General features: G+C 43.8%; 1 protein-coding gene across 8 annotated transcripts in view; it reads left to right on the top strand.

Annotated features, from left to right (window-relative positions):
• The window catches only part of LOC122079548 (transportin MOS14), a 93,296-nt gene that overhangs the window by 73,374 nt on the left and 5,012 nt on the right, over nucleotides 1-14,910 (top strand). The gene's annotated exons all lie outside the window — the stretch shown is intronic.

Below are 14,910 nucleotides of genomic sequence, written 5' to 3' on the forward strand. Positions count from 1 at the left end.
TTTTTTTTTTTTTTTTTTTTTTTATGGAAAGGGTTTTTAGTTTTTATATGATTTTTGATCCAATGCATCACATGTGCATCAGATTTTATACACGTCCCAATAATAATATGTAATTTGGAATCTTTAGAAAAACAATTTTTTTTTATTTTTAAATAGCCAGTACACTAAGGCGACCGCCTTGTACACTAAGGCGCTATAAGGCGCCTAAGGCGACGCCTTGCAGCGCTTTAGTGTAAAAGGCGACCGCCTTTTGCGCTACTCCTGAGTCGGCTGATTGCCTTACCTCTACTGGACCGCACCAGCGCCTTAAAAACTATGGTCATAACCCTTCCTTTAGTTGTCCTGAACGGGGCCCCTTTTATCCTTTGAACCAGTTTTTACTGGTTCAGCTATTAAACACATTTTCTAAATTTCCCAAAGATCACCACCCGCTTTGCTCGGCGAATCTTTACAACTCATCCAACCCCTTTCTCCCATCTACTACCCGCCCCGCCTCTGAATCCGTACCTGTCACCTACCCAGACCCGGATACCACAATCAGTACCTTGCCCCATCCATCAAACGCCCCGCCTCTGTATCCGAACCCGTCGCCTCTCTCGCCCTTCAACTGCTCCTCTCGTCTTTGAGCTTCCGTCAGGTCTTCTCCTTCTTGCTTGCCTGTTGTCATCCCTTCAGCTTCCTCGTCTTGCCTGCCTGGGCCTACGCCCCCGCTGGTCGTCGTTACCCCTACTATTGCTCCGGCCTTGGAAGCCCCCCTCGTTGCTGCTGATCCTCTCGACCCTGCCGTCACTGTTGCTGTGCTTTTAACTGGTAATTCCCACCCCTCAACGACTATTGTTCCTTCGGGCTCCTCGCCCTCCTCTCTGGGACCCTTGGTCCTAATGATATTACCTGGCCCTGATGGTGTTTTGGCCTCGGAAGGTCCTCCCGCCACCAGAAACTCTCTGGCCTTGGAAGGCTCTAACCGGACTGCCATCGTCACCGATTTGTCTTTGGCCTTGGAAGGCCCCAACCGGACTGCATCATTAGTTGCTTCTCCACACATTGGTTATGTGGCCAATGCCCTTGTGCTCTCTGCCAATTTGACCTTGGATGAAACTGTCACCATGCAAGATTCTTTGTCTGCTCTCTCGATCTGCCTAGCTCCCTTGGCTATCTTGGCTAATCAGATTGCAGCTACAAATGGGCCTGCAAAAACTGATCTCCATGATTCTAAATTGTTTACTTCAAGTATTGATGTTGATTACCCACACCTTGTCCATTTAACCTCATCCCTATCCCTTACCCCTGCCGCAGCAGAAACCTCTCCCGCTGCCCACCCTCCCTTGGTGAAGCCATCCAAAAAGAAAAAAAAAAGCCACCTCTACCTCTACCAAGTTGTCCTCCACACTCAAGGTCAATCCAAATTCTACCTCTCCAGTCATTGGATATGCCAATCGATCCTCTCTCCGGAGAACTTCCTCTGCTTCATATACTCCCTGCTCTGCGGAGCAATTGCTGCCCACCTCTTCTGGTCTCCAATGATCCCCTGGACTATTTGGAATGTTCGAGGACTTAATTCCTCGGCTAAACAAGCTGACATTAGATCTCACATTCGTTCCTCCCTCTCCAATCTCTGTAGCCTTCTTGAAACGAGTTCTTAAAGCTAATGCCCCGCTTATCTCTTCCATCACTCCATCCTGGTCTCACATCTCCAATGACCTCCACAGTCCCAATGGCAGAATCTTGGTTCTTTGGGATCCCAATTCTCTCCTCATTAATGCCATCTCCTCTACCCAAGCAATTCACCTCTTCATCTTCCACCCCTCTGGTGGCCACATCTATTACCTCTTTTATCATCTATGCCCACAATCTTGCCCCTCGCAGAGCTTCCCTCTGGACTGAGCTCCGCTCCTTTAGCCACTCTACGGGTTCTAGCCCTTGGGGTATTGTGGGTGACTTCAATGTCATCCAGTTCAGCCATGAGAAGCATGGAGAGAACCCCATTGATCACCATGCGGTTGATTCCTTGAATGACTATATTGATGACCTTAGCTTTAATGACCTCCGTTGGTCGGGACTTAAACTAACCTGGCATAACAGAAGGTCTGGTAGCCTCTGTGTGGCTTGCAAGCTGGATAGAGCCTTAGTCAATCAAGTATGGCTTGAGTCCTTCCCATCCTCCCATACTTCCTTCGAGCTCCCAGGGATTTTTTATCATAGCCCAATCTCTATCCATGTCCTCCCCTTCCGCTCCTTTCGTCTAAAACCGTGTAAGTTATTTGATATGTGGGTCTCTCCTCCTGAGTTTCTTCCTTTAGTGAGGGATGCTTGGACCATCCCCATTAACCCCTCCCGTCCCCCCCCCCTCATTGTTCTTGTCAAGAAGCTTAAGAATGTCAGAGCCTCCCTCAAGATTTGGAATTCTTTCACCTTGGGCAATATCTCTACTCGTGACTCATCTTGTCGAGATAGGCTCTCTTCCATCCAAACCAAAATCCAGACTAATCTCCTCAGCCCCTCCCTCGTTGTTAAGGAAAAGTCTGGCTTTTGAGCTCTCCTTGCTTCTAAGTCAGGAGGAAAGTTTTTTCCGTCAGAAAGCCCGCAGCAAATGGCTTGAACTTAGAAACTCAAACACTGCCTACTTTCACAGGTCTCTCAGGGCTCGCAATAATGCGAACTCTATCCCCAAGCTCATCTCTTCCTTCGGCATTGAGATCCTCAACCTTGTTGACATCAAAGTCGAAGTTGTCTCTCACTTTCAGGGCATCCTTCATCCTCCCCCTTCGATTCCCCCGCCCCCATCCCTCACCTTCTCAATAAATTTGTCCTTGAAGACCAGCTCCCTTACCTTCAATCCATCCCTTCTGAGGAAGAAATTCTGTCGGCCATCCTCCCATAAGACCAATAAAGCCCCTGGCCCTGACGGTTTCAGCATGGGCTTCTCCTCTTGTTGGAACATTGTCCGCCATGATCTTATCCATGCTGTTCGTAGTTTCTTCCTTAACCCCAACCAGATTCGTGGAGTTAACCATACCTTCCTCTATCTCATTCCCAAAAAGGAGGGAGCGGTCTCCTTGAACGATTTCAGGCTAATCTCCTTATGCAATGTGCTCTATAAATTTGTGGCCAAGATTCTCTCCAATAGAATAAAAAAGGTCATTACCATCCTTGTCAGTCCTAATCAATCTGCTTTCATCGCAGGTAGGACAATTGCTGACAATATCATGCTCTGTCATGAGATTGTCCGTGGTTTTGATCGCAAATCTCATTCCTTTGCTGCTCTGCTCAAAATTGACATCTATAAGGCGTTTGACACCCTGAGTTGGGACTTTATATCCAGAGTCCTCACTATGTCTTTCCTTCCATCCTTTGTTCATTGGATCCATTGCTGTATTTCCTCTCCCATGTTCTCTGTCCTCTTTAATGGTAGCTCTGCTGGTTATTTCCCTTCTGGGAGAGGAATTAGGCAAGGCCGCCCTCTCTCTCCCTTTTTTTTCTCCCTCTCCTTGGAGGTCCTGTCTAGATCCATCCAATTGGCCACGGACCTTTGCCTGATCTCTCCTATCCCCAAGTGCAAATCCCACCTTCTCACCCACCTTGCTTTCGCTGATGACATCATGATATTCTCCAAAGCTGACCCTCTCTCCATCTCCACCATTATGGATTCTCTTCGATCCTTCGAAAACCTCTCTAGTCTCAGCATCAACTTACTCAATTCTAGCCTCGTCCTCTCTGGAGTCTCTCTTGACTCCCGAGATCACCTTATTGGCATCACTGGATTTTCCTTGGGGTCCCTACCTGTTAAGTACCTGGGTCTTCCTCTCATCTCCTCCAGGTTCTCCTCCCATCACTGCTCCCCCTTCCTGGACATCTTGAGAAAGAAGCTCCAGCTCTCGAAAGGCAAACTGCTCTCTAATGCAGGCTGCCTTACCCTCATCCATTCGGTGCTCCAATCCACATATCTCTTTATTGGTCTGGTGTCTACTCCCTTCTTGCTACCACAATCAACACCATTGAAGGAATCTTCTGCTCCTTCCTTTGGAAAGGGGCGGATACCTCTAGGTTTCTGCACCTTCTTAGTTGGAGCAAGATTTGCCTTCCCAAAGTCGAAGGGGGTCTTGGCATTCGGAGAATCAAAGATGTCAATTCAGCTGGTATTCTTAAGCTCATTTGGAGAATCGAATCCAAGCACAAGAGCATCTGGGTTGATTGGATTTACTCCTACCACCTTAAGCACCACTCTCTGAACTGTCTCGGTTCCTCCAGATAGTTCTTGGATCTGGAGGAAAATTCTCTCTGCATCCTTTGGTTCTGAATGCCAGATCCTTTTCCATTGGTAATGGCCAGACTACTTCCTTATGGATGGACCCTTGGCACTTGACTGGAATCCTGGTTTTTTTGGTTTCCCCAAGAACTATTTACACCTCTAGTATCCCCAAGTGTGCCATTGTATCCTGCATCTTATCCCCCCTTGGCTGGTCCCCTCCCCCTTCTACTCCCCCCTTGACCTCTGGTCCTCCCTCCCTCCTCTTCCTCCTGGCCACCGTGGTAGAGAAGACAAATGCATTTAGATCCACTTATCCAATGGGATGTTTTCTTATGCCTTGGCTTGGTCTTTTGTTCGATCCTCCGGTCCTATGGTTCCTTGGCATAACCTTGTTTGTTTCAAGGGACACATTCCTCACCATAGTTTTACTCTTTGGAGATGTCTCTCCAACTTCCTTCCCACCTAAGCCTTCCTCATCCACCGCTATATCCATGTCTCCCCTACCTATTGTCTTTGCCCCTATGACTCTGAGGATATTCCTCACCTCTTCTTCTTTTTCCCTTTTTCCTCCATATGGAACCTGGTCCTCTCCAAGTGTTGGCCTTCTTCGAGGCCTATTCTTCCTTTTGACAGAGAATGGATTTGGATTGACATGACCTTCTCGGGATCCTATATTTGTGACACTATTGGGAAGCTAGCTTTTTCTGCTACCATCAATCATATCTGGATGGAGCGCAACATCCGAAGATGGTCTTCCAATTCTCGATCCTTGGACAAGATTTGGAAAGCCATCTCCTTTGATGTTACCTTTGAACACCAGTCCCTCCCTCAAGACCCGTTCCCAGTTCAGCCAGGAACAATCATATCATTACCTCTTGGAACCTTCACATTGACACCATCCCCATCCTTAGCCTTCCCCTTGTTTGTTGCCTTCCCCCTCTTTCTTGGTTTTATCTAGGTTTTTCTTGCTTGCTGATCTGATTCTGGATCTTGTTCGGTTGTATTTGTTTGGCTAGCCATGGTCTAGTACCCCCTTCTTCCCCCCTTGTATATTCCTCTTGGTAATGAATTTATTTATTCATAAAAAAAAAGAACCAAAAGTAATAAAAAAAATAAAATCCTCCTGTGATACTACTCCTCATGGTTCGAGAACTCGAGCGAAACATGCGACATGCGAAATTTTGCATGTTTCGCAAGTATCGACTCAAGTCGAAACGAAACCTTAGAGGATTTTAAAAAATCACCTATTTCGACCTTTTTCATTTACTTAAGATATTATTCATAAATAAGGAAATACCCCCTATTTGAATTCAATAAAAATAGTTTAAAAATCAAATTCCTAAAGGATAAAAAGTCACCCCCCAGTCTAAGAACAAAAACTGGATTTTGGTTATAGGGGTGATTTTCAACTTTTAAATGTTGGGGTTTTTCTCAATTATGAAAATTTTATAAATCCTATAATGTTAAAACATTGCTAAAAACCAAAAGTTTGGTAAAATAATCTTTTGTTTTGACATCCCTAAAATTATTTTCATTCAAGTGATTTTAACAGCATTCGCACACTTTAAAATAAGTTTAACCGGAGCATAACTATGTCATTACAACTCAGATTTAAGTAATCTTAGACTTGTTGGAAAGTTGTTTTTATGTTATACCTAATACAAAAAGTCTCATGTAAAAATAAAAATCATTTGACTAGTCAAACTTATTATAGAACAAGAGCATTTCTTTAAATGTTAATTCTTTATAACTTAATGTGACTTAATGTTGATTTTTTATGATTTGATGTGGCTAAATGTTGATTTTAATGACTTTATGTGGCTTAATGTTGGTTTTTTATGATATAAGGTATATATAGCTTACTAAATAATGTTAGAAAATATAACATGCGTGCCTTGAGGGTAGTGAGTCACTACTTAGATGGAACCACCTAGACACTCTACTTGGAATTGAGTCACAATTTCAGTGTTGATAGATAACTGTTGATGATGTAAAATTTTTATCTATTTTGGATCATTTGGATTATGTCTTATGTTTTGATGGAGATTGTAGACTATATATAGTCATTATGTAGTAAAATTTCAGAATTTAAGCCAACAGTCAGCATAATGCTTATCGAACCTTTGGTTCACCACACAAGTAAGACTTTATGTGTTTTTTTAAATGAAACTATGATGTGAATGCGTTAGAAATGTTTAAAAGAGGTTGTACACAAAAAATCAGACAAAAAAAAACACTATTTGGGGGTCGAAACCTAAGTTTCTACCATATCGGGAAAAATTCCCCGGTATCCTCGAAATTTCTCAGGTTTTCACCGAAATTTTGGTCTCCCCAGAGGTCGAAACTTGGTCGAAACCCGATACCGTGAACCTTGCTACTCTTTTAGAATCTTCCAACCACTACACAACATTCTACTTCTTTACTCCCTCTCCCTTCACTCCCTTTTGGGGGGCCCACATTAGCCTCGGTGGAATCCTCCCTTTTCCACAGCTCCTCATCGCATGCAGCCCCTCTTCGGCCCACCTTAAACCAACCTCCTTTACTCTCCACTTGTATTCCAGACCAAGTCCAAGCCCAAGCCCAAGCCCAAGCCCAAGCCCACTCCCAATCCACCCTTCTCTTGGCCCAACATTCTCCCTTCAACCTTCCTCTTGGCCCGCCCATGTTCTCCTGGCCCATCCGCCTCTAGGCCCTTGCCCTTTGGGCCCTTCCCTTCACTATGGCCCTCCTCCTCGCCCATCTCCTCTCGACCCAAACCCGACCACTAGCCCATTTTGACCTTTTTTGCCTGATAGTTGGCCTCCCGCCTCCTTCACTTCCTTGCTTCGGCTCTATCGGTTGCCACCCTCTACCATCATCCCCAAACCTCCCCCCGCCTGGTTCTTCGCTGGTCAACCCCTTGATTGTGACTATGTTGCTGCCTTCAAACGACAACTGCCTCCTGCTGTAACACCTCTCTTGTCGCGACCCTGCCACATCCTTGCCAGTCTTCATAGCCACATCTGCAACCGCCTCTGAAGGTGCCATCTCCAAATCTCCATCCTCTCTAATTCAGGCTCCTCTGCCGCCACCGCTGGTTCTTGAAATTGCGAACCTCTTGCAAGCATTCCACGTCTAGCTGGAAGCCTCTTTCAAGATTGCCTCCAATCTTGGACCTCAGCCGGACTCTCTTGCCACGACTGCTACCTCCTTCGAAGGTGTCAGCACCACTTCATCCCCCATTGTCACAGATACTGTGCCTCTTGCGAGCTCCCCCAGCCTTGGAAGGTGTGGGAGAAAATCTGTTCTTGGCCCTCTGCCCAGGCCCCTCAACCTTGCTGCTGATACCGGCACCTCCTACTTGGCATCTGCCCCTATTTGGTTGAATGTTGCTGCCCCAGTGATGCCGCTCCCCTGTTCGGTAAACCTGCTGGCCCCCGTTCATCCATTACCTAACCCCCCTCTATCCCTCCCATTGAATTTTTGACTAACCCCCCCTCGGAATTCCCCTCCTTCTCAGACTATTTCTAACCTCCCCTCCAGTCCTTCCCAAGCCCCCTCCCCTGTGCATGTTGAGATCTCTCATACTTCCACGAGGAAGTCCAAGCCAATCCGATCTTGCACAATTGCCAAAGTGCGTGGAAAGACCAAGGTCAACCATCAGCCCTCCCCCCTCTGAGAGTACCACCGCAAACCCAGATCCAAACCCAAGTCTAAGGTCCCCACTATGGCCTCCAAGTCCTCTCCTAGCTCCTCAGAGTTATCGATGCCCACCACTCCCATTCTTAATGATCCCCTAGATTATTTGGAATGTCAGAGGTCTCAATTCCTCTGGCAAGCATATTGTGATCCGCTTCCGCCTCAAGTTCTCTAAAGCCATTCTGTGCTGCCTCCTGGGACCTAATGCCCCTACATTTCTGCCTCGATTGCTCCCTCTTGGTCCTTCTACTCCAATTACAATCATTCCCCCAATGGCCACATTTGGATCCTCCGAAACCCTCTCCTCCCTTATGTCTCTCCCATTGTCTCCTCATCCCAAGCCATTCATATCTCCTTCCCCTCGCCAACTGGCTCTCCCCCTCTTTTGTCTGTGTGATCTATGCTCTCAATTGTTCCCTTGATAGGCTTCCTCTTTGAGCTGACAAGTCTCTCCTTCGCCCCTATCGCCGTCTTCGCCCCTTGGGGTATAGGGGGTGACTTTAACATGGTCCTTGCTGTGCGCGAGATATTCGGAGGGACCCCCATTCATCTCTCTTATGTGAGCACTTCAATGAGTGGTTGATGACATCAACATGAATGATTTCAGATGTTCTGGCCCCAAATTCACCTGGCACAACCGGCTTGCTGGCCCTGATTGAGTGGCTTGCAAGTTGGGTAGGGTCCTAGTCAATGGGACCTAGCTCAACCTTTTTCCCTCCTTCTATGCCCGCTTTGGCCTCCCTGGTATCGCTGATCACTCCCCTATCTCCCTCTTTGTTCAGCCCAACATCTCCTTTGGCCCCAAACCATTCAAGTTCTTTGACATGTGGACCCTTCACGGTGACTTTCTCCCCATTGTCAGAGACTGCTGTGCCATCCCTATTCCTGTCTCCTCCCCCCACATTGCCTTCGCCAAAAGGCCAAAAAATGTCAAAGCTGCCTTAAGGCTTGGAACTCTTCCACTCTCGGGAACACATCCGAAAGAGTTAAGGGCTATCAAGGGAAGCTTGACATTATCCAAGCTAGGCTCCAACTCGATCTCCTCAATATCTCTCTTACTGAGGAAGAAAAGTTGGTAGGCTCTGAGCCCTCCTCTCTTCTTGCCCAAGAAGAAAGCTTCCTCCGCATTCGGGATGACCTCATCTTTGCCATCAGAAACTTCTTCCTCAACCCCTGCCAAATCTCTGGCATCAATTACACCTTTCTTTGTCTCATCCCAAAGAAAGAAGGTGCCAACTCAATGGGCGACTTCAGACCTATCACCCTCTGTAACCTCCTCTACAAATTCATAGCCAAAGTTCTTGCTAACTGGATTTCGGTGGTTGTTGATTCTCATGTCAGTCCAAATCAATCGGCCTTCATTGCAGGCGGAAGCATTACGGATAACATAATCCTTTGTAGTCGTCCCATAAATGTAAAATCCTTGTTCCCAACCTTGATTTCCACTTTAGTTAGAGAGAAAATGGCTGCTAGCACATTTGGAACAAAAACCCCTCAAAAAATCATTTTTTTCTGAAAAATTATCCATCTTGGCCATTATATAACCGTAGCACACTGTATCGGTACGTATCGTACCGTATCAGTATGTATTGGTCGATACGTATCGATACATACCAAAACGTACATTTCACCTCAATTTTTAATTTTCCATAGAGTATCATTATGTATTGGTGCATATCGTATCGGTATGTATCGGTGGTGTATCGTAGGATACATATCGATACAAAGGATTTGAAAAATTCCATGTATCGTATCGATAAGGGCCGATACAGATGCGCATTAGCCGATATTGTACGATACGTATTGATACTTTAAACCATGGTGGTAGGAACAACTAGAGTCGAGAATCCATTCATCCTGTGATCTGACTCTGTCATCAGTCACCAAAAGCATATCAGACTCATTCTCATCTTCGGCAATACTAGCTTCTGCAGAATCATCTCTTTCTATTGATTTTGGGCACCGCTACTTGCTTTCTCCTTATTTAAAAGCTTATAGCATTTAGATTTAATATGTCAATTTTTCTTACAGTAATTGCAGGTCAAATTCTTGTGCTTAGATTTCGATCTAGCCTTCTTTTTGTCACCATCTGACCCCTATCATTTGTTCTCCCTCTATCTACCAAACTAACACCATCAGATTTATTGATTAATGTTAACATCATCAATCCTCTGCTTGCTTAGCAGATTCGTTTTGACATCCTCAAGAGATTATCTCTACCATAAATCATGGTGTCCCTAAAATGCTTATATGATGGAGACAGAGAACATAACAATAATAGTGCCTAATTTTTAATCGCCTATTTTAACATCTATCCTTTGCAAATTAGTAACAATAGAATTAAATTCAGATGTGTGGGATTTAATGGAAGTGCCTTCGCCTTCACCCATATGTAGGTTATATAGTTGCTGCTTCAATCTCTCTATTGGTGAGGGATCTGGTGAGGTAGAGATTCTCTAATTTCACGATAACTTTGAAGCTGTCTTCTCTGAGAGAACTTCTTGTAGAACTTCATTCGAGAGAGACAGTTGAATAGCCGAAAGGGTTTTATCATCCATCTCATTCTTATCATCATTGGACATAGTTTTAGGTTTCTTTGCCTTCCCAATTAGGGTTTTCTTCAACCCGTGTTGTGTAAGAACATCGGGTTGCGGTCGATCGGGTCGAACCTTACCCTCTCATTCCATCACAGATCTTAGAAAAAATCCCATTCGGCTCGACTCCAAAATATGTCACAGCGGGTCATTCTTCAAAACAGGTCAAGAATTCGAGACGAACTTAACACGATCTTGCCTCAACTCTAGGCATTCTTCTCTCAAGTGCCTCTCTTACTCCATTGGCTACGGTTCCTCCACCTCCCTTTGGCTTGACCATAGTTTTCACGGTATCATGGCGACCCAAGGCGGTGGAGGGGTGGCTAATCGATTTGGCGGTAAATCTCCCGTTATGGTGTTGCCATGGTGATCAAATCGCCTATGTGTTATTTTTTATATCCCTTATTTACTAAAGTTATTTTGTATGTTATAATATATACCCTATGACATAAAAAATAATCAACATCAAGTCATAAAAAATCAACATAGTCACACTCACATCAAGTCATAAAAATCAACATGGCTTATTGACATCTAGAAAAATGCTCTTATTCTATAATAAGTTTTATTGGTCAAATGATTTTATTTTTACATTAGACTTTTTGTATTAAGTTTAACACAAAACTAGCTTTCCAATAAGTCTAAGATTACTTAAATCTGAGTTGTTATGACAAAGTTATGTTCCGGTCAAACTTATTTTAAAGTGTATGAATGCTATTAAATCGCCTGAATGAAAATAATTTTATGGACATCAAAACAAAAGATTATTTTGTCGGAATTTTGGTTTTTAACAATGTTCTACCATGATAAAATTTATGAAATTTTCAGAATTGAGAAAAACCTTAGCATTCGAAAGTTGAAAATCGCCCTACAACCAAAAAACCAGTTTTGTTCTTGGACTGGGGGGTTGAGTTTTTCCTTTTGGAATTTGGTTTTTAAACTATTTTTATTGGATTCAAATCGGGGGTATTTGCTTATTTACGAATAATATCTTAAGTAAATGAATGTAAATCATTTACTTCAATGATATTTGGCATAAATAAGTGCAAAAAGTATAAGGCGACATACAGTGCAATAAGGCAACAGTCGCCTAGGCCCCACGCAAACCGCTTGGACGCCAAAGCGACGCCTTGACTACTATGGGCTTGACCCCTAGTATCCATCTGGAATCCTTATCAACCTCATCACCCTGAGATCCATTTATTCCTCCGGTCTCTTCTCTAGTCGTCTCCATCCCTCTCCCCCTCTGGCTGGTCCCCTCCCCCTCTCCCCCCCCCCTCTCTGACATTTGGTCTGCCCTTCCTCCCATTCCTACTGGCCACCATGATAGGGAGGACAAGGTCATTTGGACGTCTTCCTCTACGGGCTCCTTCACTTTGGCCTCAACCTGAGAATTCATTCGTATCAAGTCCCTGATTACTCCTTGGCACAAAACCGCATGGTTTAAAGGCCACATACCCCGCCACAGTCTTACTGTCCGGCGTGCTCTCTCCAACTGTCTCCTCACCCAATCTTTCCTTATCCACGGGCACATCCATGCCTCCCTCTCCTGCTGCCTTTGCTAGAATAGCAATGAAGATATCAACCATCTCTTCTTCTCTTGCCCCTTCTCTTCCATTTGGAAGAAGGCCCTCAGATTCATTTGGCCATCCAATAGACCCACTCCTCCTTTGTCTAAAGAGTGGCTCTAGATTGACATGACTTTCGGCAGTTCTACCATATGTAACACAATTGGGAAACTCACTTTTGTGGCGGCAATCAATCATATTTGGATGGAGCGCAATCTCTGGAGATGGACTCCCAACTCTCGTTATTTTGACAAGATTTGGAATGCCATCTTCTTCGAGGTTAGTACCAAGATTGGCACTATCCGTCTCAGAACTATTAGAAATACCCAAGGAACAAACTCATTGTTGTCTCCTGGGGCCTTCCCCCTTCCATCATCACCCACCCCACCACCTGATGTCTCCCCTCCCCCCCCCTCTTATTGTTCCCTCCTGGCCTTGTTTTCCGTTTTTGGGCTCTTTTGTTTGTGATCTCCAGGCTTCCCCCCCCCCCTTTTTCCCCTTGTATATTCTTCCTCCTAGTAATGAATTATTTATTCATCAATAAATAAATAGACTAACTTAGAAACTACTTTGGGGACTCTTAACTTGCTGAACTACTAAAACCCCTATAACAAAGTAAAACAAAGAAAACCAGCAAAGAAGAAGAAGAGATGGAGAAAAAAAGAGCTAGCAGATAGGAAAAAGGAGAGATTCTTCCAATCAGCAGGTTTGTCTTGTATATATAAAAACTAAAATATGGACAATTACAATATTTCCCTAGAATAAGAATCAGTAAATACAAAAATACCCTCTGCATAACACACTATATAGAAAACAATAATAACACTCCTCAAGTTGAAGCATAGATATCACTAAAGTTCACGAAGTTGGTTTTGACCAGGATTTCAACCCTGATCGAAATCAAATAATTTTGGGTTTCAACCAAAATCTGGTCAAAATTCTGCAGGTCTCGGCGGTTGGATTTGTCTGACCAATTTGGTGGTCAAGTGGCCATATTTTGGACTGAAACTTAGGCACAAACCTTTTTTTTTTGGTAGGTAGGCACAAGCCTCAATTAAGCATCCATAAGCACATGACCTTTAGATACTCGAAAACCACACTCAAATTGTTAATTTTGTTTCCTACCCTAGGTTCGCAGTGTACGTCGAAGCTTGCATTTATATTTCTCAAAGATTGCATAACAATAATGGATTAAGGAAAACAAAGATCTACTCCTAGAGACATCACAAGAGAGAGAGAGAAAGTGTGATGATGTTTGCCAAGCTCAGTTGCCTCATATTCAATAATAAAAATTGATTTACAAAGTGGGAGCCATGTGCTGAAGTTTGGAGAGTGACAAATGTCCCAATTGATAATGCCATTGAAGAGGAGAAGCACCACTAGAAGCAGCAGAGGCAGCTATATAGGAGAAGACACTGTCAAAGTAGTATAAAACATCCTTCTCACTTCCTCAACCAATCACATCCTTGTCTTGAGGACTTGAAAGACAGAATAAGAATAAAAATTAATAGAACAGTTTAGTGTTTGATAAGCTGACTTCTGGAAAGAAGATTTAAAGGTAATTGTTGTACATGAAGTATAGATGTTGAGGATGAGGAGGAAAAGAAACAACATCATGATCAGAAACTTGAGTAGAAGAGTCATCAGTGAGTATGACTCGAGATGGATGACAAGATTTCTGGAAGGAAGAAAACATGTTTGACTAAGCAATCATATGAGATGAATCACCTGAATCAATAACCCAAGTTGTAGGAGATGAAGTGGGAAGCGCAATGATTCCTGAATGGGCTAATGTAGCAATGGATGAGGAAGTGGGATAACTATGTTTCAAGTTGCTGAACTCATTTTAACAATTGATGATAATCATCACGAGAGTACGAGACACAGTAATTGATTGACTGACACTAGATGAAGAAGCAAGATCCATATCACTAGATGACACCACTTCAGAATTCCAATTGACCACAGATGTATTGGAAAATTGTTGTGCCCATTGACATGTACCTAACACTTTTCAATTGCATTATTACTCCTACAATGTGTAAATTGATGTTAGGATTGGTCAGTTTGCTGTCCTCCACCACCACTAGTACCACGTCCTCAACCTCACTGAACCATGACCTTTTCTAGGAAAGGCAGAGCCACAACCACGGACACCATTACCAGTAACAAAGGCCGAACTCTCCTTGAAAGAGGAAGATCGTTTAGATTTAGATAGGGAGGGAGACACAATGCGCTGAATAACCAATGCCTTTGGCCGTCTCAATGGTCAAAATCTTTGTATTGTACCTTGGGAACCAGGGATCAAGTATTGGTAGCTCAAAGACCTTAAAAAAAAAAAAAACAATGCGCTGAATACGGTAGAAAACTTCATTCATAGATTATGGATGGAACCCTTTCACCATTGAGAAGTTCTACCTTGACAGGATACAGATCAGAATTTGAGCCAGATAAGAACTTCCCCACTTGGAACTCTGCACGTCAATTTTTCAACTCTATATCAGTAGTAAGGGGCCGATATACGTTTAGTTCTTCCCACATGCCCTTGAGTACACTATAGTACTCATGCACGGATTTGTCACCTTCTTTAAAGGAGAAGATTTTTTCATAGAGATCACACGCTCGCTCGTGCACGTGCGCGTGCCCACACACACACATGATGACAAAATATTATGTACTTGAAAAATGTGCATAACAATGGCAACTTTTGATATGACATAATGATATGTCACTACCAAATTATTTTGAAAACCCTTGTTTTCCCAACTAAAGAATTTTTGGAGAATAAGACAAGGGGCAATCAAAAGAATGTTGTTAGTTC

The sequence above is a fragment of the Macadamia integrifolia genome, chromosome 5, assembly GCF_013358625.1.
Source record: "Macadamia integrifolia cultivar HAES 741 chromosome 5, SCU_Mint_v3, whole genome shotgun sequence".
Classification (NCBI taxonomy): Eukaryota; Viridiplantae; Streptophyta; class Magnoliopsida; order Proteales; family Proteaceae; genus Macadamia; species Macadamia integrifolia.